Source organism: Temnothorax longispinosus, chromosome 10, assembly GCF_030848805.1.
Source record: "Temnothorax longispinosus isolate EJ_2023e chromosome 10, Tlon_JGU_v1, whole genome shotgun sequence".
NCBI lineage: Eukaryota > Metazoa > Arthropoda > Insecta > Hymenoptera > Formicidae > Temnothorax > Temnothorax longispinosus.
In genome coordinates, this window is record NC_092367.1 from 5871975 (window position 1) to 5898572 (window position 26598).

Genomic DNA, 26598 nt, shown 5'->3' on the forward strand with positions numbered 1-26598 from the left:
TAAAACCCGATAGTGTTGACATATGGTGAATCAGCATGAGAATGAAACCGACTTGATGACTCGTTATACAACTCGGCGCGCACGCTCGCGCTTCTTCCATGGCGAACAGCGCATTCACATTGTTAGATGCAAAGCCGCGTACAGGTGACTGGTAATCAGATAACATTTAACTAGGAAATAGAAATCTCGGTTGCGCGCACGTGCTTAAAGGTTAAACGATCCCGCCGTCGTCGATCGATCTCCGTGTCCGTGTCGACAGGATTCGCCTGATTAAAAATCGATGAATACATTGCTCGGTTCTAACGGCGGGATAATCGAGTTCCCAGGATAATGGCCAGGTGATCGGTCATTGTGCACCGACGGAATTAGTTCCATCGACGGGTACGTGCGTGCGTTCACACGTGGTAACGCATGTGCGCGACCATAGAGGCCATTATACCGAGTTGCGGGAAAAATGCCCTCGACTCGCGCGAGAGATTAGTCGGCGATTAAATGCGGCACGATCGGCACGAAAGAAGCGAAGAAGAGGAAGAAATTCGCCGGTGAGCAGTCGCGGAAGATTGCGTTAGATTGCGAGAGGAGAGTTCCATTATAACGTTCAATTCGACGATCTTTTGAACCGGCATCGCAGCGAGTTGCAATTCGCCACGACTTATGTGCGTACTTCAGCTGCACGCATCATTACCATCTTCCCATTCTGCTCTTATCCGAGTTCACCGTACGCGCGCGGTCGTGGGGGGAAAATATCGGTAGGATCGTCTCGTTAGGGGCCAATTAAGCGGAGTCGCTAACGTGACTAGGCATGATTCGATGGTCGGAATCATGTAGAAAGTCGAAGATGCACGTAGAAATCGCTAATCGCGATTTTTTTCTGCCTCTCGCCGCCTCGCGCACGGATAAAGTCCCGCGCCGCAGGAAATTGGTAGCTGCGGGAGCTCGAGATCTCGCCGTGTGATTAAGTCGAGGAACAAAAAATAAAAAAAGAAATCACGCCACGGAGAACTGTGTCAAGGGGCGACGGTTCGTGGCACCGCACCTTCGAATCGCCGCGTAAACTGCGATTATCTCTTGCGCGCGATCGTGCGTGCACCAGGCACCAGTGTCTGCACAGCAGCCCATGGTCCTTGCAATCGAATATATCGAGGATCTAGAACTTCGATGGCCGGGAACGGAACGACCGCTCGCTCCGTAATCTGGGTTTCCTCTCGAGCTGCGGCCGAAACTCGCGAGACACGTATTCGAAATAGCTCTGAGAAGTTAACCGATGGAATCGCGGCGCTCGATTTGATTTCATTCCACGATACCATTTCACAGGATCGGCTGGTCCGCAATCTATGCGGCGCGTAACTGATTTGAACAATTCAACTTCCCGATTTCAACCGAACTTTCCCAACAGCTTTCCCCGAGTGAATCTCGCGAACCCTTTCGGGTGAATTCGATAAAGAATAATAAAATTTAGAGCGCTATCAATTCGTGTTCTTTATAACGTTTATTCGTATAGGCGGTCATAAGCTGTGACGTTATTATTAGAAAAAAGTAGATAAAAATAGCGTTATATAAATATAGCACATAATTGCGTACACAACGTTAAGTTGAGAATTAAGCCTTGTAAGCGTTCTTTCTTTCAGTAATCGTTCCGCATTGTAACTCTTTCCTAGGCTATTCGTATATTTCCTCATCGTCATTATGTACTAGAGAAACGATCATTCACTTTGTCAACTTTAAAAATCGCCCGTTTGATTGCCACGTGTTGGTCTGAAATCGATATTCGTTAATTATTCATTAATTTCACTTATCTATGTAAAAATATAATATAGGTTACATCTATGACGCGACTGTGATTAGAAGAAGAGAAACTACTCACGTATTTTACATATGTATTTAAAAAATGAGAAAAAAACGAAGCAGGAAAGGAATGTTGCGGGTGAAAACACTGGAAACAACATCAAAGAGGAAATAGACAAGAAATTAAGAACAGGAAGGTTTTACGCAGCAGTGAATGAGATAAGTTAACCGTGAATTTGTACGTATTTAACGCCATTAACTGCATACTAAACTACTATCAATCCAGTTTAGCCGTGACGATAAATTCTCGCGATAAAGGCTGCCGAGCCTGCTAAGACGCCGACTTTCTCGCGGTGAGTGGCGCGTCGATTAATCAATTAATTATCGAAGTACGACATTAAACGCGAGTGAAATTACAACCTCCCTCGCTCGTTCCGTTCCGCTGCGATGATTATACGACTGCAGAAACAAGCGTAGTCATCACTGACCGACGGAGGTATCCTCGTAAATAGGAGAGCTGAGAGGTGCGAACTTGAATTCTTCCCCAAGAACGCGTAAATGATTGATGTCGAGTTTCCTAGTAGCGCGTACGTGCACGGTTACAATATTAGTCTCCTATGGCTGTGGAATACGGGGAACGGTCACGCGCGCGCACCTGATTGTATGTATCGGCTACTTTCTTCTCCTGTGTCCGGAGAGAGGAGCGAGAGAGGCGCGAGAGAAGCGAAAGAGACGAACCGGCCGCGGCCGACGCTTTAAATTCAGGTGCCGTGACCGGTATGCAAAAATTCACCGAGAAGTAATACGAGGAAAGCGGGGGGGAGGGGCGTGCGAGGTGAGGTACACCAGGGCCCGGTGTATGGTCAGTTGGTTCGTTGACCGATCTTTTCTCCTCTCTCCGCCCTACTCTCCCTTCGCACCGCGGTTCTTTCTTTCTCTCTCGCCCGTTTCTCGCGTCGCGGTCCTTTTGCCTGCCAGCACACGAGAGAGAGAGAGAGAGAGAGAGAGAGAGAGAGAGAACGGGATCGGAAGGGAACGAAGAAGGATCGCGCCTTCGTATCGGACATGTGCCGCGATCGACGTCGAGATCACGAAAATCGCGACCGGTCGACCCGCGGCGGACGCAGGGTTACGGGTGTCCGAGTTCGACTTCTCTGATCGCCGAAATGAAGATTTATGTGCGACAGGCGGAGAGATTCGCCTTTCTCCCGAAGCCGCTTGGCTTAGTCTTTTTTTTTTTATCAGGAAGCGACCTATTGAATTGCGCCTCGTTGAATCAAGGAGATTCTCTTTACGGGGAATGTCGTACCCTCGGAGAAGAACCGATCGACGACGAGACAATTTATGCTCCAACGACTTGTGAAATGAGCCCTTAGAACCGTCTGGTTGTCGTATCGCCGACTTCGAGTACAGGTACGAGGCGACCCGGAAAAACCAGAAAACATTTCGCTGTCTCGTTAATACTTGTAAAAGCAAAAGGCCAGAAAGTGCAAGGAGCGAATCCGCGAAACGAAAATAAATCGCCACCAAAAGCGATTCTATTAATTACCGTGTGCATCTCCTTCAGTGCGCACGGGAGAGTCCACTTCCGGTCTGCTGGTTCCCTCGAGAAATCGATAGATGTGGCAGCGGTGTGCGCACAAGTCCCGGGACGGGTCAACGAGCTGCTGGCGTCTTCGATCGTAATTAAGTAAGTGCGGGGATTCGTAATTAAGTGTGAAAGTTATCAACCGTACCAATTGAAAGCGCTACTTCGATGCGTATCAATCAAACCGACGCTATTACAACTTTCGTCGTTTATGAACATTATGGCCAAAAGCGTTACGCGGTGAAAGGAGTAATTGAGACCTTTGAGTGAAGAACGATTTTCTGATGGTAAAATTATTATCTTACAGTGACTATATGAGGATCATTAAAAATATTAATTTGCTTAATTATTTTAATAATTATTATTAAATTATTTTTTACAAAAATATAATCTGTATGTACTCGTCCTACTTATTCAAAGAGTCCGATTATCCGCTCGAATTTATCTACACTCGGACAGTAATCATTTTAACTCGATTTGTAATAAAGCAAATTCGTTATTTTTCGAATCCTTATGCAATAAAACGTTGTCCTCATATTCCACGACTCGATCGAGGTACGCACAATTATTGAATGTTCCTTTGGGCGCCACCATTATTTGCAATTAATTGCAATTATTGGAAATAGCGTCGCATGCAATAGCACAAGACCGAAAAATACGTTCGCATTTCAACTGACGTTTCAATTTCAACAGTGAACCGCCGCTTTTGATTCCTTCTCAATATACCCATACCTACACCTACTTTTTCATTTTTTAATGGCGAATCGAATTCAATTATCCCTTACAGCGTTGCGTTACCGCTTTTCATTAATCAAAACGCTTCGTATGGTTCAAAAGTATCACTCCATTATTAAAAAGTAAAGCGATTAACGTTTATTAATAAATATTGCAATAATTAATCAAGTTTAGCAGCCTGATAATTATGATAATAAATATGAAATGCGTGAAATTTAATATTTTAAAATTAAATTTCATAAATTTAATTCAGATTAATACATTCGAGAATTACTCCTTCGAATTTTATTCCTCAATCTTAGTGCATTAAAAAATTTCATTTACATATTACACATCGCGCACTTTGCACCCAAGTGCACGTTAAAAATTGTGCGCTGCCAGCAGAATTCTCACGTCTGCGAGCCCGGCGGCGCGGCGTCTATTACGCGCGCTCATTTTTATCATCGCTTTTTAGAAGGACACGAAAGAGGTCGATACGTATACATAGAAACGCTCGGCGTGTGAATGCATTTCTCGCCTGGAATTTCTCTCAAACTTCCTCCTCTTCAAGCCTACCACACGCTTCGTCTTTCTCATCTTCTCCCAGACGGTACTCACGAACGCGAGACCACAGAAGAATAATCGTACGAGCGAAGCCGAGACGCGCTATACGCACCGCGCGTGATTAACCGGTGCGAAATTGAACCGGTTTTCGAGGCGATACCTCGCGGTAGATTCGCGCAGTCCGATAAACGAAATTAATGAACATCGATTTCGGCTCGAACGAGAACGACCGCTTCTCTCGCACGACGGTGAGAGAATACACGCGAACAACGTGGAAGAATCGTGATGCAAAGTGATTATAGAAAGGAAAAACGTTCAGTGAACGAACTTCTATATCCTGCGTATATATACGTGTTCTATTTATTCGGGATCCTTAGTAGAAGTGCTGCGTTAATCCATGTTTACAGGTAAGCAGGTGCAGCTATACCAAAGCCTGTTACTCAAAGATGGGTAAGCCCGAATCCAAGTTAACTAAGTTTGTTCTGCCCGTTTATACTGCAAGTAAGGTATACAAAAGGAGTAGAGCGAATCTCTGATGAAGTTAGATAATTCCGTATTTTTAGTGCAAGCTAGTCACGGAAAAATTGCACGATACGATATAAACAAACGTGAACATTGTGCGTTAAGAGAAATTCGGTGATTTTATAGCGCTAATTCTCTCTCTTTCTCTAATGTCTCGAAATAAATTTAGCGAAATGGGATACGCGCGTCAGATCGCTAATTTTCCGCCTCGATCGCGCGTGCGGTACGTGTCGATGTATCGCTAAATCGGGACGACTGCCTAACGGTACGGCAAAATTGAAAAGTCCGATGGTTACCGCCTTCCGAGGTACACAGTTATCAACCACGAAGGATTAGACGAATGGAAGCGCCCAAGTTTTCTGCGTCCCAGTTTAGGCGATCAACGTCAACCGCCGCGGGATACCGGATAATTCCCGACGTTCTCCGCATTTTTCAACCATGACAGGGTGAATCCACGGTTCACGGCTCCCTTCTTTTTCTTCCCCTTGCATTTTACGTTACCGTGGAGAGACATTCCTCCCCGACACGGTCAGACGCACGAAAACAGGTTTACTCCCACTCATCGGCGCGCTGCTCCACATTCTTATCTCGGCAGGTGAAATTCGGGATACCCCGATCTGTCGCGGCATCAGCTCACTTGACGGAATAATGTTCCGGCATGCGTGATCCGTGACAGTGACAATTATGTGCACGCAAGTTGCAAATGATGCTGTTAATTTGTAGCGAATGTAGCGCGCGAGTTCCGGTCGTCGCGGCGCGGCGCTCTCTCGATCCGCATTTGTGCGAGTAGCAAATATTTCAGGCTAATTGGGTAAATGTAAATGTTTACGAGGTAAAATATCAGAAATTGTAATCGGATATCTAATGCGATCCGTGTGTTCCCGTTTTCGCTCACCATTCTTTATCATAGCCGAAGAGAAATTGGGCGGCTAACGTGAGTTTACTAAATTTCCTGCAGTCCTACCTCTCGGACTGCTCTCGGCAGTCGGACACGCTAAAAGCTTCCAACTTGTTTCGCGTCTCATTTCGTACAATGGCAGGTAGTCAGCCGCACTGTCCTCGACAGCCGAGAAAGCATGTCGTTCTTCCCTTCCGCGACAGAAGATCTACCGAGTTCCACTTTCCGTGGAACTTCAAAGAAACGACTTTTTCTCAGACACGAGAAAGAGACGACGGCACTCCGTTCTCATTCTTGTTGAAAGTCACGTGGGTGGTCGGAGCATGTCGACAGTGCGCGAGCGAGAAAAGAAGAAAATAAATTACCGCGTAGTGCCAGAATAATTAGGTCGCTGTCATTTGAATCGGATAAGCGTGCTCTCGTAACGAAGTTCGGTTTACACGGCGGACTTTCGACCAGATGGAAACGAGAATTCAAGGGCCGAGTATTAACGAGCCGACCGAATCGGCAAGTATCGATTTCATCGCAGCTTTTTGGCTCAGCATGGAAATGTAAAATATAATTTTACATGTATAATCACTTGATATAATTTAAAAATAAATTACTTTTATATATGTACATATAAAGTTTTGCATGGGTTTACTAAAATTTTATGGATTATTTTTTGCAATGTAAATTGAATTTTATTTAGATAAGAGACTCAATATACCATGTTTCGCCATGTTTCGTTGATTTTTGTTGCGCACGTAATTTTAGGCTGTTAGAGAAACTGTAAAATAAATCGTGCCGCCATGCCGATGGATGTGCATGAAAATAAGAGATATTTTCTTTCCCCATTTTACAAACAAATTGGCGGGACATGCCTGGGAGCCTACTATATGTGCCGTAATGGAATTTTTTACGAGCGGATCACGCGTCTCTCCGCGTGTTCGCCGCGTATCTCGCTCATCGCCGACGGTTTTTGCGAATAACAGCACGGCCATTTTTCGATCAGACGTCGCAAAAGTTATACATTCACGGTGCTCGATGTATCAAACGTTCGTACGTACGGCGCGCGAGGTATGCGGCCGTATACGGCGAACAAAAGATAATGGCGCGACGAGAATTCGAAGCATGTCAATAGAGTGTCGAAATTCGAAGTGTGTCGACGAGCCAAGGAGCGATATAGCTCGCAGGTGACGAGTCGACAAGCGAACCTTCAATTGAGTTCTATCAGACATTATAGTAATGTTTTAAAAAGTAAATAGTGATCAGGATATCGTATATGACGTACGTATATCTAATAACAATTTATGTGTGTAATTCTGTTACAAAATAAATATTAACTTTTTCGATCAAGCGGGATCTTACGCCTAACAATAATTTTTTTGTTTTATCACAAAAATTAATATCAAGTGTAAGATTCCATTCGATGACCAAAAATGTCAGTATTTTTTAATTCTGTATTATTACAACACTTTCTGGAAAAATGAGCGCTTATATCTTGGTCATTATGCTTTAAATGCGTTCCGATTCTTGTTTAGATGATGCAATTTAAAGCTGTTCATTTTTATTCAATTACTGGTATCGGATAATTATGAGTCGCAGGATCGTGTTTAAGAATAATTGCATTTGCCGGCGAGGCAAATCCTGGCTAAAACGTTCAACGGCGGCGGATATGATTCTTGGCAAATGCCAAGGATTAACTTAATGTTAACGAGTGATCTTTCTCGATCGCGACATCGCGTTTCTCTGCCCAGCAACATCTGTTACAATCGAAATAAAAGCGTACGAAGGTTGAACGTGACGCATCCAGGAAATGAGTATACACGCCAGAGACGTTCGTAAGGTTTTACGAGACTTTTACAATTGCACGTACGGTAGAGTCGCGTACAAGAATGTATTTGTCAAAGCATTTATGTATTGATAAAAATTCTATGCGCGGTCACGGAAGAAACTCAACGGCGCGCAGCGATTTCCCTGTCTCCTGCCGCGACGAAGGTCCCCGTTCCTTTTAGGTAACGTGTCAGGTGTCAAGACCCTGAAACCTCCTTCGCGAAACAGGAAGATCGAGTGGGAAGGCTCGAAGAAGGTTGGATCTGCAATTTGTGGCTCGACCGGTTGCAAGCGCGCAAGTTCGCAAGAAACGCGTTTCTTGATAAATATGATGTCGTTAATGTGCGCAGGCACGACGTGGGCATTAAAAGCCTTTTCCGCGGCACGCATTGCACGAGTGTCGCGGATGAAAAATCGCGCGATAAAGAAACACAGGGACATTACAAATGAATCATTGAATTATCGAGCCGAAATCGTCTCGACAATTCGTGGAAAATCGCGCGCTATTTATGAGGAGAAATCAAAATTTCATCCGACTGGCTGCTTTCCACGATCGATGATTCTTCATTTGATAGCGCGCCCGAAAATAGAAGACAGGGGTCTTCGACCTCTCGGTCGTATCGGATGTTGACACTGCAGTTGACGTGGACGACTGTCGCGGAAAGTTAGTCGACATTAACGTACCGCCTAATGAATCATTAGCGTCCCTATTAGCCCATTAATGTCTCTTAACCTCTGGGGGTCTGTGCCATATCCGGTTGGGTTAACCGCATGGGAGCAGATGATGCTGGATGCACTTGCGTCACAGACACGACTGTATCGGGCTCGTGTGCGCCAACTGGCTGCGGCGCTTTTGCATTTAAAAAATTTTTTTTTGCAACCTTTTTATTAACGTTGCAACTGCTTTTTTACGCTACATTTCCTTTTTATTACATGGCTTACAATTTACTAGATATTAATGTAGACTTGTAATTACAGAGAATACCCGTATATAGTTTTACATTCATCTCAAATATAAATTTATATTACTTAATTTATCATTGCATAAATACTGTGAATAACAATATGATGTAATAATCACAAATCTCATTTTTTAATTTTTCTTCAATTTTTAATCAAATTTTTTCTCAAAAATAATAACTATTCTAATTTAAATTAGAGCGTGTAACCTAACTCATGCTGCTTTATCAGCTGAAAGCTGGGAGAGTAATGAATGAAATAATTACGCAAATCCCGTTCGTTAAACGGAGCCCAGTCGAGTTTTTACTGAAGCTCCTACGAAAGATGCTCGTACCTGACAAAAATCTGCAAGACTCCATACAATTACGCAAGCGCCAAGCAGTTGTAAGTCTGTTTTGTTCGTCGACGATTAATGAGGCTATCTCGCTCACTTAAGATCGCTCGTAAAGTTTATGATAACTGTTCCCATATTTTTTTTTTATCGCGTATCATTACCAAGCTCCGGCAGATACGCGCGATTCTTATCTTTCGAGAACGGTCCCGTGCTGCGCGGAGCACCCTATGACGAATTTCTCCTTCTGTCGAATCTCGTTACTGGAAACGACCGGAATATAACGCGACCGTAAAGTTCCACGTAATCGAGTTCATCTTCGCGCGATTTATTGCTGATGCATTCCCGTCTTTCTCTCGCGGCGTTACCCGCACTTTTTCTCAAGGATTATACCCGCGCGCGCGATGGATACATACGCTGAAAAACGGTCGACGTGGGAATTTGCGCAGTCCTACTCCAATTACGCGACCGTCTCTCGAGAGCTCTCGCGCGAGTCGACGAAATCGCTCTGGAAACAAACCGAGACCTGGTGGAAATAATAACTGCGTAAATATAATGCCGAGTAGATCGTAAAGATGATTCGCTCCGAACGTGCACAGATAGATAAAGTTCGCGCGGCCGTCACGTCAACTCCCGGCTCGCATTAAACGACGGGCGCCGCGCGTGATTCTAATATTCATCTCCGTCAAGGACTAAATGGAAGTCTAAGTCGGGTTATTCGGCCTGTAACCTCGACTTTCGCACGATTCTGAATCGCCATTAAATATGATTGACTAGCGAATATTCAATCTCCTCGTAGATTAAATCTAAGCCGCCGCGTGCTTCTCAAAGTGTACGTCGGAATATTTATTATTTTTGAAAACTTGATTAAAAGTCGAGAGAAAGAGAACAATAAGGAGGTTTACGGCCGTTATATTAATGAACAAATTGCTGAAGTAATAAAAAGAGCATACGATTGCGAGATACCGTTTTCATCGGTTAAAGCTATTTTGCCACGATTTAAACTAACTTATTAGTTGATATTGAAATTTTAATGGAAATAGTTTTTAGAATTAGCGAACTAATTTTAACGCTAATATCACCCACGGGATTCGAAATTTCCATTACACAACTCCGGTTTCTATACACCACGAGAAGCAGCCAGCCAGCTGCGTATCACAAACTTCGACACGCACGCACGTGTTATTTATCCTTTCTCAGAGGGTGATAAGCCACGTTCGTTGAACGTGATCGTCTTGTCCGAACGGCTCGTGTTTCCAGGGTGATTAAACTGCGCCGGACTTGCATTTCGGACGAACGCGTGTGCACGATGCATTTGCTACAGCAGCGTCTGGTTGCGATTATTCATCCTCGCTAGGCCGTAAGAAACGAATTGATTATTGCTTTATGTGAGCGTCTTTTTCCTTACCGATTAGTCATCGAGATTTGAATCAGCGCATAAATCCGCGACCTTAGACGGATAAGAAATCAGAAATGTCGTCAACGAGAACTCACAAGTATCTTCATAACAACATAGCTAATCGTTACGGGATAGTTTGCAGAAGCCCGTTAATCGCGCGAATCTTTTTAAATTCGCTAATGATATATTAATGAATAATCACGAGTAATTTATAAGCGAAGTCGGCCATCAATTCGACGAGCAGGGATTAGACCGCAAGTTGAACGTGTAAAAAAAAAAAAAGATGTACGACTTTGGCATATTCCGTATATTATTAAACTTAATATTGGAATAACGATTCGACAGCTTATTTTTCGTATTCCCAGTTATCTTCGGGGTTATTAACGTTAGGCAAGGCCTCATGGACGCGACCGTGAGCAAGAATCTCCCAAGTCGTATACGAGACGATGACGTCATGCGGCAGCAACCTCCGGCAAGCGAGGTCCGACATCCTCGGTCTCTCTTCGCCAACGATAACCTGTTTTAACGCTGGAACTAATCGGCAAGTTCTCGGGGTCGTCCGACACTGTCTCGCTTTAAAGGTCTCCCATGTGCCCGGTCACGAACGCGAGTTTTTACATCGGAACTGTTCCCTGGAAGCACTACCGCTCTCGCCGATCTCGCCCACTAATCCCGAGTTCTATTTCTTCAAATAAATCAACTGAAGACTAATATAATAAAGATAGATAGTTATTGTTTGTAATTATATCACTCGAAAATATGTTACGCCAACGACGATGAAACATTCGTTATCTCCCTTCGGATTAAATTCCAAATATAATATAGATAAAGAAGATAAGCTCAATTAATGAAAAATTTCATTTCCGATAAGAAAGCGAGCTAATCTGATAAGTTTAGACAGTCACAGCGTCAATGTCAATGTTCTGCGCAATGTAAAATGGAAAAAAACATTCAATAAATGCATCATCAACTCTTGCAACTCTTCACGACTCTCATGACTGGTTATCTATCGCACGTAAAAATTAGTGACGCTTTGCGTGCCTGGTTAATTGGAATGTATACAATACGTAACGCGGCATGCAACGCACGAAAAATTCGCTGATGCAGCGATGCTATCGTCCGCGTTACGTCAATTAAATTCCTCCTCCTCGATTGTTTTCATCGAGTCGCCATCGCGCGCCTGTGACGATCGAGTCTGCGTATTCCAGCGAGAAATAAATTGCGCTGGCTGACGCGGCGTCATTATGTCATCATCCGTGCAGGTATTCCTGCGCAGCTTAGAATCGACCTCAGCTCGGAACCGGCGGAAGGTGAGACGTGACATCAGACTTTCTGGGAACAAACGACTCCTTGTTTCCCGTTCGCACGGCTCGCCGGAGATCGACGAGGTGCGTCGTAAAAATATGGACAGGCACGTCTCGGAGAGCTAGCCTCTAGGGCCAATCTACGTCGTCGAATATTCTTTCTTCATCAACGAGGCAAAGTTGGTTCTAGCACGTTTTACGGGCGCTCGCTTGTGTGCTGGCAGAACTTTAGAAAATTATTTAAAATTTATCAAGTTATAACTTATCAGTTTATCATTTATCATACATTATAACTTATCAAGTTATAATGTGTAAGTTAAAACTATTTATAACTTATCAAGTTATAATATACAAGTTAAAGTTATCTATAACTTCATCAAGTTATAAATATTACATATTTATGACTTTAATTTTTATTTATATAGATCTACAAAAATTGAAACTATAAATTCAGTGTAACTACGAGTCCAAATGAATATCATTATTTCAATTTCAGGCGACAATAATCGCAACTCACTGTTGCATGATTGCAGCACGCGTCACTTTCGGTCTACAAGTAAGCGCTGTTCCCAGATCTTTGTTAAGAGAGCTACGTCTTTTAAGGCGGTTTTTTTTCGCACGGAAGGTACTTCGCTGTAGTGGCGCGAGAATCTTTCCGTAATTGTCGCCGTAAAGTGCCCGGACGAGACTTGCAAATATCGCTAAGGACCTCGCTGCCACTTACTACACTCGGAAGGTTACTCAAAAGATCTCTTCCCCGAGTCCCGCGACACAAAGCGCTTCGCATGACTTCTGACACGAGGAAACTAAAAACGTCTTCTCTAATCGACGTAATTCCTAGAGACCGTGAAAAAAACTTCGTGCGACCTAGCTGCCATTTACGCAGCACATCGCGATATTATCTTTCCGTACATTATCGTCCTATTTTTAACATGCAAAAGTGACTCGCCAGTAAATATCGCGGTTGTTTATTTTCTATTTTTTAAATATATATAAAAATTATATACCTAAAATCTTCTAAAATTTAAAACCTAGTCTTCAGGAAAATTGTTCACAATCTTTTTCATTCTGAAAAGAATACCGATATAATAACTTCAACACTACTCCAAAGGCATAACTCATACACATTTCAAAATGTATGCGAGTTTATTGCTAAAGCAGCGACAGCAGATATTACGACGCTCCCGGTTATCTAACCAGCTGACGTCAATCGATAATTAATCATTCAGTGCAGCCTGTCTCGCTTTACGATAATTATCGTTCATTCGCGTATTCATCGTTCATTCGGACACAGGTAAATTTCCTTCAAGCAAGTCGCGTCGTGCAATATAAAATCACACGAACGAGCTCGTGAGGAAGCAAAGTATTTCGCAAATAAAGGAAAAATCGCTTGTATATCAACAATGTGAGTATGTATACTTATTTTCGAATCGCATCGATATTCACTCTGCGCGAACTTGGTTTAATCGCGGATTTACCATCATTATAAGTAAAACATGCTGTTTGCATTAGCAATTTCTCAACGTATTCGTATTCGTATCGGAATTCAGAATGCCCGCGTATCGCCGAGTGATCTTGAAATTGCGACACATGTTACAGATAGTTATGCATTTATCCGAGCGCGTTTTGAAATACTCCTAACGATTAATGTCTGCTAGTGGCTCGTAACTGACGTGCACCAATAAGGATGACTAACGATGTGAGCGAGTTGAGGACACGTGGGTGGAATTTAACGACCTGCCGCATGCCGCCGCGTTCGTTAAGAATGACGAATTTGTCTTATTTATATACTGGCGGCGACAGTAGTAAATTACCTTAGACATATCAATTCCATTAAATGAATTTTTTAAAATACTTGTTACAAAATCGAAAATCTGTCAAAACTCAATTTAACTAGTTAAAATTACTTCTAACAAAGCCCTCTTTCATTAGTACTAGTTTTAATTGGTTAAATCTAGAATTTAACACACAGTTAACTTGTTGAAATTAATGTTGACGAAAGGACTTTGTTAGAATTAATTTCAACTAGTTAAATCGAGTTTTGATTCTAACATATACAATGCATTTATGTTCCAATAATATATATACATCTACGTTTGGACTGCTTTAAAATTTGAATAGAAAAGTATGATAGAATCATAAAATCTCTGCGGTTTTCATGTCGCGGATAGAAACTTCGTTTGTGAAATGTGTGAAGGTTTTGTTTTTTGATCGCAAAACAACGTGGAGGAATATCACGCGACCATGCGTGAAGCACGAAACGGCTCTCAATATGCAACACATCGGCGTATGCATGCGACAAGATGGCGGAAGTGAATTTTTGTGGAGTGGCATCTGTTTGTTATTCGGCAGCTGCATCTGAATGACTAAGAGGCTGCGTGGGCGGAAGCGAATCATCAGCCCTGAATTGATAGCGCGCACATTCCCCGAGATAGAGACCACCTATCTATCTACCTACATATACCTTATCTCGTTCGTATGCAAACTGCAGCACTCGCGATATCTCTAGAGTTACGCGATGAGAGCGATTTCCAATCGTCAATCTCTGGGAATCCCTTATCTAGATTGCAGACTTCGCGCTACTCGAATTGGCCTTTATTCTATTCTAGAAAAAAAAATCGGTATTTCCCAACCGTCTAATGTCTAATTAAGTAACGTTACAGTTACATTTAATTTGTGTGTGAAGGAGAAAGCTAAAATAAAAATAGTTGCTAATTACAAAAAGAGTTAATATATAGGGCAAGTAGCGTTGAATGAAAAATTTCTCAATAGAAGAGGTTCACATAAGTTACGACAGTTTGAATGCTTCATAAGACTCGTTGGATTTGCGTCTCTTTCGTCTTCTCTCGACGAAGTTTTCACGCGGAAAGTTCTATCGCGCTTATATAGACGGTTCTTCGAGTTCTCTCATCCGCCAAGTTGAACGCTCTCGTCTAACAAACGCTGTTTAACGAGTTCCTCCCGTCTCTTTGTGCCGCGAATCAAATCGCCGCCGTCGGTCGGTATTGTCGAAAATAAATCGAGTCGAGTAGGTCGATCGTTTCGCACACGACAATCAGCAATCAAGTCGCGCGTATTCAAGCTTCTTTGCTACAAAATTAGCCGCCACTTATAATTAACGACGAATTATCGATGTCTATCGTCGTTCGCTGCCTGCTCTCAGTACGAACGTGTTCAATTAGAATCGCGAAAGTATCTACGAGATCGCTTCATAGTAATTTATTAGTATGGCAAAAATGGTACTCCAATTCAAACCCTTCAGATAATTTATAAGTAAGTTCAGTTACATTTAGTGCGTCTGACAAAACACAAACGCTAATTAGCGTCGTTAAAAGTTGCAGAAGTGAAGATATTAATTATAAAAAGTTTTAAAGGACATTAATGAGATCATTATACATTTATACAGGATGTTTTCGTCGACGTCTGCAATCTTTTCCCAATAAAAATTTTCTGCAAAGTCAGGAATCTTCAAATTTCAGCATTAAATGTGCTAACGATATGTTACGGTTGACATGAAGATATAGGTAATTTATTCGTGCAATCATTCCTCGAATCATCCGCGCAATGGAAGACTTTAAGATTGAGTGAAGGCAGGATAAAGCCGTACTTGAAGTACATAAAGGGCACGTATTCATATATCAAAATCTGGAATGCGTGAGAAGGCATCTCTTTGTTCCCTATCTCTCGGTTGCCAAGCTATGTATATGGACGAATATCCGCGATATTAATACCGCCCGCACAGAAACTCCGACACCTACGAAGAAAGAGAGAGAGAGAGAGACAGAATTTAATACAGAAATATTTTCTCTTGCCGCCCACCGAGGTTGTGCAAGGATTTCCTCGCCAATCCCCTTCAAATTCTTGTAAAATATCTCGATGCACCGTGCATGACGCGGATTACAAAGCTGATTACAATGAGAGCGTAACTATTTTATAATGAATCGCGTCGAATTTCTTTATTCGACTAACACAACACGGCGTTAAGGCTCCAACTCTCCAGAAATCAATTCGCCGGGCCGAAACCAAGCGGCGAGGAATTAATCTCGTTACGTTGCCGGTTCGTTGCGCCGTTCCATTATGCTGTCACATGAATCGCGCGCTATTATGAATTACGCAATTGGCTTTTGCATTACCGGGAACCGCGGCGTGCATTTCCCGAGGTGAATTAGTTGCCCCTATCCGCGACTCATACACAATCATTTGGGGAAGAAACTTTTATTATACGCGCGCACCCTATTATGGAAAAAGGATGGGGTGGCCGAGCTGCTTTACTTTTAGACGCCGCGCCGGCTATCCCGCGACTAATGAAAATCCGCTACATCATCCGCAACTTCTTTCCCGTACCGCGGATAACTCTCGAAACGTGCACAGCCGCCGTTATTCTCTCTGGATTTAATCCCCCGCGAATTTTATTCTGGATGGTAATGTAATCCGGTATTAATCCTGGCTGCTGCTTTTTGTTTCATTCGTGTAACTGAACTGACGAAATGTAGACGTGCGGTGCATCCGTGGCTAATGCATGCATGCGTCTGGTGATGCATATGCACGCACGTGCATATAAGCGCGCCCACGAGACGTTCTCCATTGGCATAATCTGATATTGTGAGACGTGATTATTGCAGAATCGTAGATTGAAGCCTTAACGATTGTTAAAAATATTGAGGATTCAAAGAAATAATACACACTGCCAAATTTCAATTTTTCGAAAGTATCCTGTCATATTCGATCCTGTGATACGATCATTATTTATTTTTCTTTTTCTACGTCAAAGATATAAATGTGTTTATATAGTGAGATATAAACGTTATTCCACTTTGTATATATTTGATTATCCTCTAAGCTATAATTTCGTTGTGCCGACACGACGAAAATGATGCGTTTAATAATTCATTGGTGCATTAATTGTGACAAGCTCTATTGGCCGAAGACATCGGCGCCATTTAATGGCTGTTTTATGTAAAAAATTTCACGTTGCCCTGTTACAAATAAATTCAGGCGCTCGACTACCAACTTCGTGAGCGTTTATTGGAAATCGCGATCGGTTACAATGGAGCTCATAAACGGAGGTAAACGCGAGAGATAAACACGTGCGGCGCGTTCGACATGCGTGAAAGTGTGGAGTTCGGTCAAAATCGATACAGCTACATTTGTAATACGCCAGGTCATTAATTATTATTTATAATGATTAATTTATATGTGAATGATTAATATCCGTTAAACGCAGTGATTAATTAAATCATTCACGCGGATTGATACTCCGCCATATTTCCTAAAATCCAATAAGGGTATTGATTTCGCAACGCGATATTATTCAAATGTAATGCCACGCTGCCTTCCTCCCCAGGGAAACGCGCTCTATAAACGCTAACCTGATTTTTCATCGATTTTTCCTTTCGCGCGCATGCATTGTTAATGTCTCGTGGGACGGCGCGATCGCCGGGCTTTCGACGCATGTCGATATCGTGCACATGTCCTGTAAATAATCATTAACTCTTGCCGTGCGGCGACATGCACGCGTGCACACGTGTGCACGGTATCGGCGAGGCGAGAAATAGGGCTTTCGCTCGTGCTGGCCGGGCTGGCCGCCGAGCGAGCGCGATCATTTCGATGTCTGTCACCGTGACGCGAGCAACTCTACGCGTATAATACGTAACTCCACGTGAATTATTACACGCCTGCACAATACGCCTCGCTCCACCGTCGGCATACGCGTACCGTAAAGGGTAACTGCAACGGGGCCTGCACGAGGGCCTGAATATGCAGATCACGCTCGCGTATACGTACGCGGAGAGGAGCGGGGACAACGTCTCCGCGCTCAGCATCCGGCGACGTCGGGAAACTCGACGACCCGATTACGCCGATCGTAAACGCGGAATTACTCGACTCGACCTGCATTCCACGCCGCGCTCACGGCTTACGAAGGACGTAAATATCCCATCGATATTTATCCGCGTGATATCAGTTTTTATGCGATCGGAGTGTAACGTTCGGAATGAAATCTCGCGTCATGTGGAATCTCTTAATTAGCAGTTATCCTGTTACTCGGTAGTAACGTTATGTTTACTTTAATGATAGATATTGGAATAATGTGCATTAATATTGTATCTTATTTTGGACATTAATGAACGATTTAAACTAAGTGTAGTTTGAAAAGATCTAATTAATTTTTTTTATCAAATTTAACAAAATACAAAAAAAATACGTAAATATGTCTCTCACAAATTTTATATATCGCCTCATCCTCTCAGTTTCAAATTGTCGAGTCATAGATTGACGTCCGGTCTAATCCAGATAACGCGGTCGATTACGTTTAAAATACCGGCGACGTCAAATCGAGCCACGCATTCCATCCTACAAGGTAGACGGAGAGTAAATACGGCGAGAGACGGTGGCTCGAAAATCGTCGAGCGATATTACAGTTTCATCATGCGGAATTTCACGGCTCAGAGAGATCCTCCCTCCGTCATAAATCCTCTTATTTATCGTTCGCCTTTTACGCGCGAATAAGAGAAGAGAGTCCAGCCGCGACCGATTGGATCCGTGACATATCACGACCGGCGCGCGCGCCTTCGTGTAGCAGCGTCTTCTGGATTTATGTACATACCTCGCATGAGGCGCCTTTAAGCGGCGAAACAAGTTTCGTATATTTTACATGCATTTGCCTTAATTTACAGTTACATGCCGAAGTCTCGGAACTGCAGCGATATACACCGGACAATCTCGTGTTTTATGAATCGGGATAAACGATTTGCCCGCTAATCCGTCTCGCGCTATTTTCACGAGATTTTTGTTAACCGTAATGGCAACGTATTAGCGAACCGTGTCTACCGAACGAGTAAAAAGCGTAACGTAACGGTGGCGTTTTTCAATTTTCAACCATACCTATATTGCTACCGCGTGAGAGGATCTTTCTCAAGATAGAGACTGAAATCGCTTGACAAAGACGCGTGAAGAGGCGCTCGGTGTGACGTAAAATCTCGTACAATATTGCTATGCATATAAACGCCACAAACCATGGATGTTGCACAACAGCCGATGCTACATCTATTGATTGAAGCTAAGCGTAACATTTCCGCATTGCTTTCTTCTGTCGGAAATAAATGTGAAGATGTAAACGGCAGCGAAATTGCGGTCGATTACGCGATCGCCTTTCAACATGAATGAGACGTATACGCCAAGATGTTCGCGCGGCGCGGTGTCCTGAAATCTCTCGTTCACTGGGCACGGCACGTAGCACGTGCTCCGATCTGACATTTCTACACGGCGAAGCGATCCCGCCACGATTTCCGACACGTGCGGAGAAAGCGGGTAGATTAAGTACCGTACACTTTTTCTTTCATTTCATCTGATTCTCTAGGATATTCCGGGTCACCGTTGAAAGTCTCAATGAATTCGTGCGTCGAATTATAAAAAGCGTTTTCAAGACTGTGAGATTAATCAACAACCGAGGTAAATCACCGGTTCGTAGATAATAACGACGAAAATAGAAATATTATTATCTGGTTCTTGATACGGCGCGTATGTCACTTTGAAAGATAAGCTTTACGTGTAAGATAAAAAGTTTCATGTCGCGCATGAAACGTTGATTACGCAGCAAGTTACGCAGTTCCGAAGTTGATTAAGACAAAACGATCGAATGAAATTCTATTACAAGGTTTTCACTACTGTGCCGAATTTGCAGGGATCCAAGATTAGTATTGTTCACCAGTCAGGGAAAAGCTCGTCTCTATCGACCCGGCGATTTAGCGACGAAGGCGGCGCGGCGGCTGAATCGAGCGAGAGGATCTCCGCAGACAATTGGTTACGGCCATTGTCTGCGACGAGCCGCGCGAAAGGCAAATGAATCTCCCCTCGCCATTCATTCCGGACGTTTAGTCCGCTCGTTCTAGAAGAGGCTCGCAATAGAGAAGGCTCATTCTAGAGGCGGCAATCTCGCCGAACCTGTCTGTCTGCCTGTCTGCAGAATCGCATGCGAGTGGCAGAATGGGAACGCGACGACCGACGACGTCGGAGGATGTGTACGCTAATCTGTCGCCGGGATCGTTGTCCCACGCGAGCGACTCGAAAGAAAGCGACTTCAAATTACTCTCGATTTCCCCACCAGCGTGTGACGACCGAGTCGGTTCTCCGTCGCGGTCGTGTCGTCTCAATTGCGTGTATCCGCCTGACTCGGAAAACTACTCGGGAAGGGCGCAGCTCCCAGGGCACAGCCAAGGATAATTCCTGTCCGCGGGAATCCTGGCGCCTCGAAGGCGGCTCTTATCAAGATTGCACGGGACGCGTTTGCGTGTCGACGCCGCGTATCGAGAACTCGCGTAACGCTCTCAGCGGAGAGCCCTTATTCGTTTTATTCGCGTGCGAATGAAAGTATCAAAGTATCACAGGATACCTGAGAGAGAACGAGGGCGTAAAAGTGCCGGGGGTTTATCGACACGGCCGTATTTGCGACGAGTGCTGTTTGCGATACGAGCATGGATGGTGCACACAAGAAGGATACCTGAATCCGTAATAATCATGAAATATTTGCATAGCCGCGGCGTGTGCAGCGTATATCGTATTCGTAAATCGTATTCACGGGCGTTATATCTTCGAGCTTTTAGAGCTTATTCAAAGCTCGTCCTAGTGAATTGAAATTTTATATAAGTAATACTAAAGATGTATAAACGTTATATTAATAGAATGTAAGAAGAATTTCATTTTTTCATTTATTAAGCTTGCACTATTCTCTCTAATTTACGTATCATATGCGTGCAGGAATGCATTAAGAGAAAACTACAACACGACAATCGCATTATTTCATTAAATGTAAATTGGAAGACCAAAACAACGTAAATGCCTAAAACACTTTTCGAATTTTTTCATATTTAACTTCCCTATGATATATACAGAGGAAGTTTATTTTATTTAATTCTACTAAACTCGAGACTAAACTACTGGCGATTTCTTTTTTCACCCCGCACTTCATTTTTATTGACGAATGCGAGAAACTCGGCAAAATAATTTTTCTACTTAACTAGCTCTTCCTTCCGGAGAGAATTTTCGAAGGGATCATCCGCGAATCTCCATTCACATTTTGCAATCCATTTTACATCGATATTTATCGGAGCGAAACGAGTTTTTCAGAGGGAATACGCGATATGTGTGTTTATCGGAGTGAAACGAGTTTTCAAAGAATAACTCGATATCTGAGTGGATAGGTAAAATAACATTTGAGCGAAGGAGAGATCCTCTTCAAAATCTAGGTTGCGCGTGACTTCTTAACGACGTCGTTTCGTTTCGAAATGGAGCAGTCCGTCCAAACGCTGTATGACGCGTATATGATCGTGATTAGAGCAACAGAATGCACCGCTTGAGAAATCTCCAACTGTTTCAAACTAATCCCGATGATCGTCGCGATAATCAGTGGAAGCACGAAGCAGTATTGGCTACTTTCTCGCGCGGGCTCATTTGATGGTCATACTATCTCTCTGCAATTATAACTTGGCACATACACATTGGTTGTGCTCCACTTTATTGTTGCATAATCCGTGAGTTAATGAACATTGGGGTCGGAATAATGGACTGATAATCCTTCACAGAATAGGTATAGAAAATTTTAGAAATGATATAACACTGAAAGTCTTTAGGCAAATCCAATAGCACAATAAGTATTTAATGATAACATTATTTATCATTTTTTAGTGATACTTTTAATAATTATTAATTTTCTCGTTATGTCTTACTTTCTCCCCGTTTTCGAGTATATCTTTATTTTTAGACAAACAAATGATATAAAAGACCTTAATAATCTGTATTTTTTTATTTAAATATAAAGAAGATCAAGGTTCCAATAAGACAGAAGTTACTTAACGTTCCTTATTATCCTTGATAGGAAGCAGTCACGCAATTTATTATATCCTTGTAAGAAATGTACGACAGCGTCACGAATGTTCAGAAGACTTATGAGCTGGAATATTGCATAAATCAATCACGCAAGAAACAAACGTGATCAAGATAGTCAAAGATCAAGGATCAGAATTTGTTCGCTGATCACGATCTCTGAGAGATGAATATTATTAGCTAATGACGGATTCACGCAATTATTCCAGTTATATTCGTTATGTCGAAATATTATTTCGAAATATTAAATTTATTTCAATATTCAAATTATTCAAAATTACTAATAGCTTTATATATAGATTTCTCTCATACCATACAGCTGTACATTTTGCAAAATATTAATTATTAATATAAAATATTAATAATTACTATCAAAAGCATAAATACATTTTCATTTCAATTTATTTCTACGGAAAATTTAAACAAGATTTAATTAAAATTCATTTAACATATAACATATTAACATTTTGTAGCAATTCACTGAACATAAGGAAAACACCATATTTTGCAATTAATTTTCGCCGCAACGTATTTCAAAGATGCATGCATCAATATTTTATAACAAGTTTATATCGTGTACGAAATATAATTTCTGTCATCAACCACCGATTTATTACGATGATCGAAGACCATGAAATTCACGTGATGACCGTTCAAACATTAGTATCGATTACATTGAGATAAGCCTGTTTGTCCAAGTGTGATGAAACATACCTCTCCCTCCGGGAAACTAACTACGTAGGAAGTTAACGAGTCGATAAACCAAGATTTACAACTTTATTACTTCCCCAACGCGTATTCGAGCGCGAGAAATTTATTAGCTTATAATCCTACCCTACGATATCCTACTCTATGATTATAAACGTCTGCGCGTGTAACCAAAGAACGTCAACTGCAAGAAAGTGCATTCTTTATTTCAGATATTACCATCTGCCTCTGCATTCGCCTACGAATAGTCAATCCCATTTAAATGGTACGGAGTATCCATATATTCCATACGATTGTTCTCGATATTGGAATTTCGTCTCGAAATCAGGCGATAATTCAAACTTGGATACAAATAGTGATTTGAACATTAAATAGTTAATTAAATACATTATTTCTCTTTTCTTTTTACTATTAATCTGTTTATAGCGTTTCACGTGTTTCTTCTTGAAATTTCTGGTTAATCTATAATAAATGTTCAACGATTTGACTCGCGAATTCCTGGCTAATGCCTGGTCATTAATCGTTGATTTGTTAGTAGAAAATTCGGAAATTCCGCAAGCTCTTACAAGACAGCTCGTATATAATTCGTGAATACCGAGATTTACAGGCTCGTTGGCGATTCAGGCGATATCCAAGTCGAACGCCAGTAAGCAAGATTAATTCACGAATAATTCTCCACGAACGATAGCGTGATCGTGAATATTCGAGGACTTCGGTCGCGAGAAAGTGAGGATGCTCGCTATCCGACAATTGGTTACGAATGTCCACTTGAGTGCAGAAGATCACCATGAAAATCGGCTGTAATTTACATCACAAATAATTCCCACGATTCATGCCTACCGCTAATCCCAATTTAATCCTGCAACGCAGTAATGGAAATTTATCGGTACCGATTGACCCGAATATGCGCGATATTAATTAACGATCAATCGAGTGAGATGTTTCTCAATAATCAAGAATGATAAAGTGAGATGTACATTATCTGATAATTAATGCTCTCTGTTAAACATATTTAATGGATGCGTTCTTTGACATCATTTGTACTCAAGAGGAAATCAGAAATCAGAAAATTATTTTGCTTTATCTATTATGTAACCAATTTATCAGTCAATATATGTATATCAACGTTGATTAATATGGATACAAAAGATTAAAGAAAAATTGGCGTTTTATAAAAATATGTATCAGTAATTAATTGTAAAAATAAATAGATATTAATGGTTAATAACTATTTTCCATTAAATAAGATGCTTGAAGTAGATGCGATATGTTACGTGACATGTTTTATCTTTCTTACAAGGTATATACGAAATCAAGTGTCATCCAAGAAACAATTATTTTTCGTAAATGTCATAATAAAATAGCAATTTATATAATTCTCATCACTTGTCGTTCTAATTCCTTTAACTGTACAAATCGTGTGATATACTCACTTCGAGACGAACAGCCGTCTTCTCGATATACTGACAAGTCACAGACAATTAATCACAAGATAGTTAACAGTGCGCGTTGGTAATTGCTAATTAATCGTAGCGAATAATCGCGTTCAATATCTCATACTTGGTGCGATTGCGTCTCAAGGGATAGTGCGAGATAACACGAAGCGGTTCACGTTCACATTGCTATACCTATTCAGTCGAGCGTCACCGTGCGAATGATAGCGCGACCTTGTGTACGCAACAGCGTACAATTCATCATCTACAAAAAGTAACTCACGTCGAACACCATTCACCTTGTTGACGTTTTAATATTTAATTGCTTTATACAATATATTCACGCTGAATATTTTGTACATTTCGAATTTTTAATGAGCTATCATCGCGTGTTAAATTTAACATTTATATGACAAATTTTACATTATTTAAAACGAAAAAAATTGTATTATGTAAATTAATTATTATTATTTCATGTCAAAGTGGCACAATTTTGCATTCTGAAAGAAATAAAATTATGTAATTTTAATAACCTAGAGGAAATCAAATTAAATCGTCGCAAAGCAAAATTATTTTTTTTCCTTAATTTATTTAAAATTTCCTCTTGAATTTAATAATACAATATTCAATTCGTGCCGTGGAATCAGACTAGCAAGCTCACAGATTACGTTGGGTCAAATCCGATCTGTTCATGTTCATTCGCCATTAATCATGCGCTGTGATTCATGAATGATTGAATATCCGCGAAACAGAGACGACTGCGAGAAAGTGAGTGAATCCGTCTCTGGTAGTCCGTCCCCTCGATTTCTCCGCAAGTGCCGGCCGTTGCTGATGGAAATGACGCCATCTCTCATTGCAGCCATTCATGTCCCTCGTAATAATTACGCTACTATGCGAGTAGTCACGCGTCTGGCATTTCTGTCGTATCCCGCATGCAGCCGGCCGACACTTGTTTTCGTGGACGACGACGTATGCCTAATTGGAGAGATAATTACCGCTGTACAACCGCGCAGCGAGTTTCGGACATGTCAGAACGAGCATGTCTCTTCCATTGGCTCTCTCCCTGACATAATTAAGGCAATTTATCAATTAATTCATTCGAAGATCCCACGATGATCCGTTAAGCCTTCGCCTCTTACGACAAGCCAGAAGACATTTGTGTGAACTATTTACGACACGAAAATCTCAAATGACAAAACTCCATGACCATAATAAAATCAATAAATATAATAATTAAATTTTCCTTCAATCCGTAATTATTGACTACTGCAGAATAATGCAAAAAAAATTACGACAACGCGGATTAACAATTTGTACGTGGAACTGAAAACAAATGTAAATGAAGACTGGGATTAGGTATTCGCGTGCTGTTTAATAATGTATATCAAGTGGTATGTAATTAGCGGAAACGGGGGCGCGCGTTGCCGCAAAGTTGCATTAATCTCGGCACGCATCGCGTCGCGTCACCCGCGTAGCAATTGCCGTAGCAGTGACGCTATTCAAACCGATGCACGACGTCACTGTCGCACTCGAGCGACGTTAGCCTTAATTCGCACGTCTCCCCGACATTCCCTTCTTGTCACGTAAAATATTAAGACGCGAAATATCTCAAATATCTCGCGACGCTACGTATAACAAGGAATGTGAGACAGAGCGCTGCTCCTCTTGGACATATTTCCAGCGTACTTTTAAATTAAAGTCCCAGAAAAGTAGAACGCGGAGATAGAGGTAGGAAACATGCGCGAATGCGAAGGATGTATAAAAAGATTGATGTCATTCGCGAAATATATCGCAATTTCCTTCTAGCTTAATAAATATATATAAAATGCATTTTAATTTTTTACTAAATATTTTTAAAACGATGCAGTAGTGGTAATTTAGGTACGAAAAAATTGAACGATACGACGAGTATTTAATGCAATGTTATCTAATCACTTGAGTAAATTGCCTGCGATCCGACTATCACAATGTGACATTATCTCGGCGATACGTTTCGTACATTGAATAAATGCGCAACTCCACCTCGCGATGTTCCATTAACGAACTTGACTCGCCCTGTCTCGCTGTCTCTCTCTTTTTCTCTTCTCTTTTGTCCTCATTATACGCTTCCCTGTAACGTGGAGGACTTTCACGAGTCCATAGACACGTTAACCATTATTGGGAACTCCGAAGTTTCCCGGTGCGTCACCCGCCGGAATTCTCGCCGGTCGTTGCACCGCTCAACCGCATTTCCGCGGCGCGAATGCATCCCGCGTGCACATGCACCGGTAGCTAAGGGTACGTTACGAGGGTATGCCTAACAGAGGGATATAATGCGGGGAATGCAATGAAGCATCGAGGTGGAAAAGACAATGCGGTAGATAGCGCGGAATGACAGAAAGTGACAGACGGAGATAGAGAGGAAGGGAAGGAGGGAGCAACCGAGATGGATGATAAGCTGGAATACGAGAAGAGCGAGAAATGGACGAAAGACGTCCTGCTAAAGTCGTATCGATGGATCCCGTTGTCGTTTGTACTTGCATTTATTGTGCTGTGACGACTCTCTGCTATGAGAGACGGCGCGAAAGAGAGGCCTGCTGCCAAGAGAACGAAGGAGAGTTTCACGCAACAGGCATGAGAAATATCCGAGAAGAGTGTCACGAGCAGACGCGTCTGAACATCTCGTCATTGTAGGGATGGTATTGCGAGAGCGAGACGC

General features: G+C 42.1%; 1 protein-coding gene across 4 annotated transcripts in view; it reads left to right on the forward strand.

The window, feature by feature from the left end:
* The window catches only part of Mesr3 (misexpression suppressor of ras 3), a 43774-nt gene that overhangs the window by 7755 nt on the left and 9421 nt on the right, over positions 1 to 26598 (forward strand). Inside the window, exon 1 of one of the 4 annotated variants that reach the window (XM_071789904.1) lies at positions 3362 to 3475. The exons of 1 other annotated variant lie outside the window; for it this stretch is intronic. The gene's annotated coding sequence lies outside the window, so the exon portion shown is untranslated. Of the gene's footprint in view, positions 1 to 3361; positions 3476 to 13144; positions 13286 to 26598 lie in introns of those variants that run through there. 2 more of the 4 variants (XM_071789903.1, XM_071789905.1) reach the window with 2 other exon arrangements.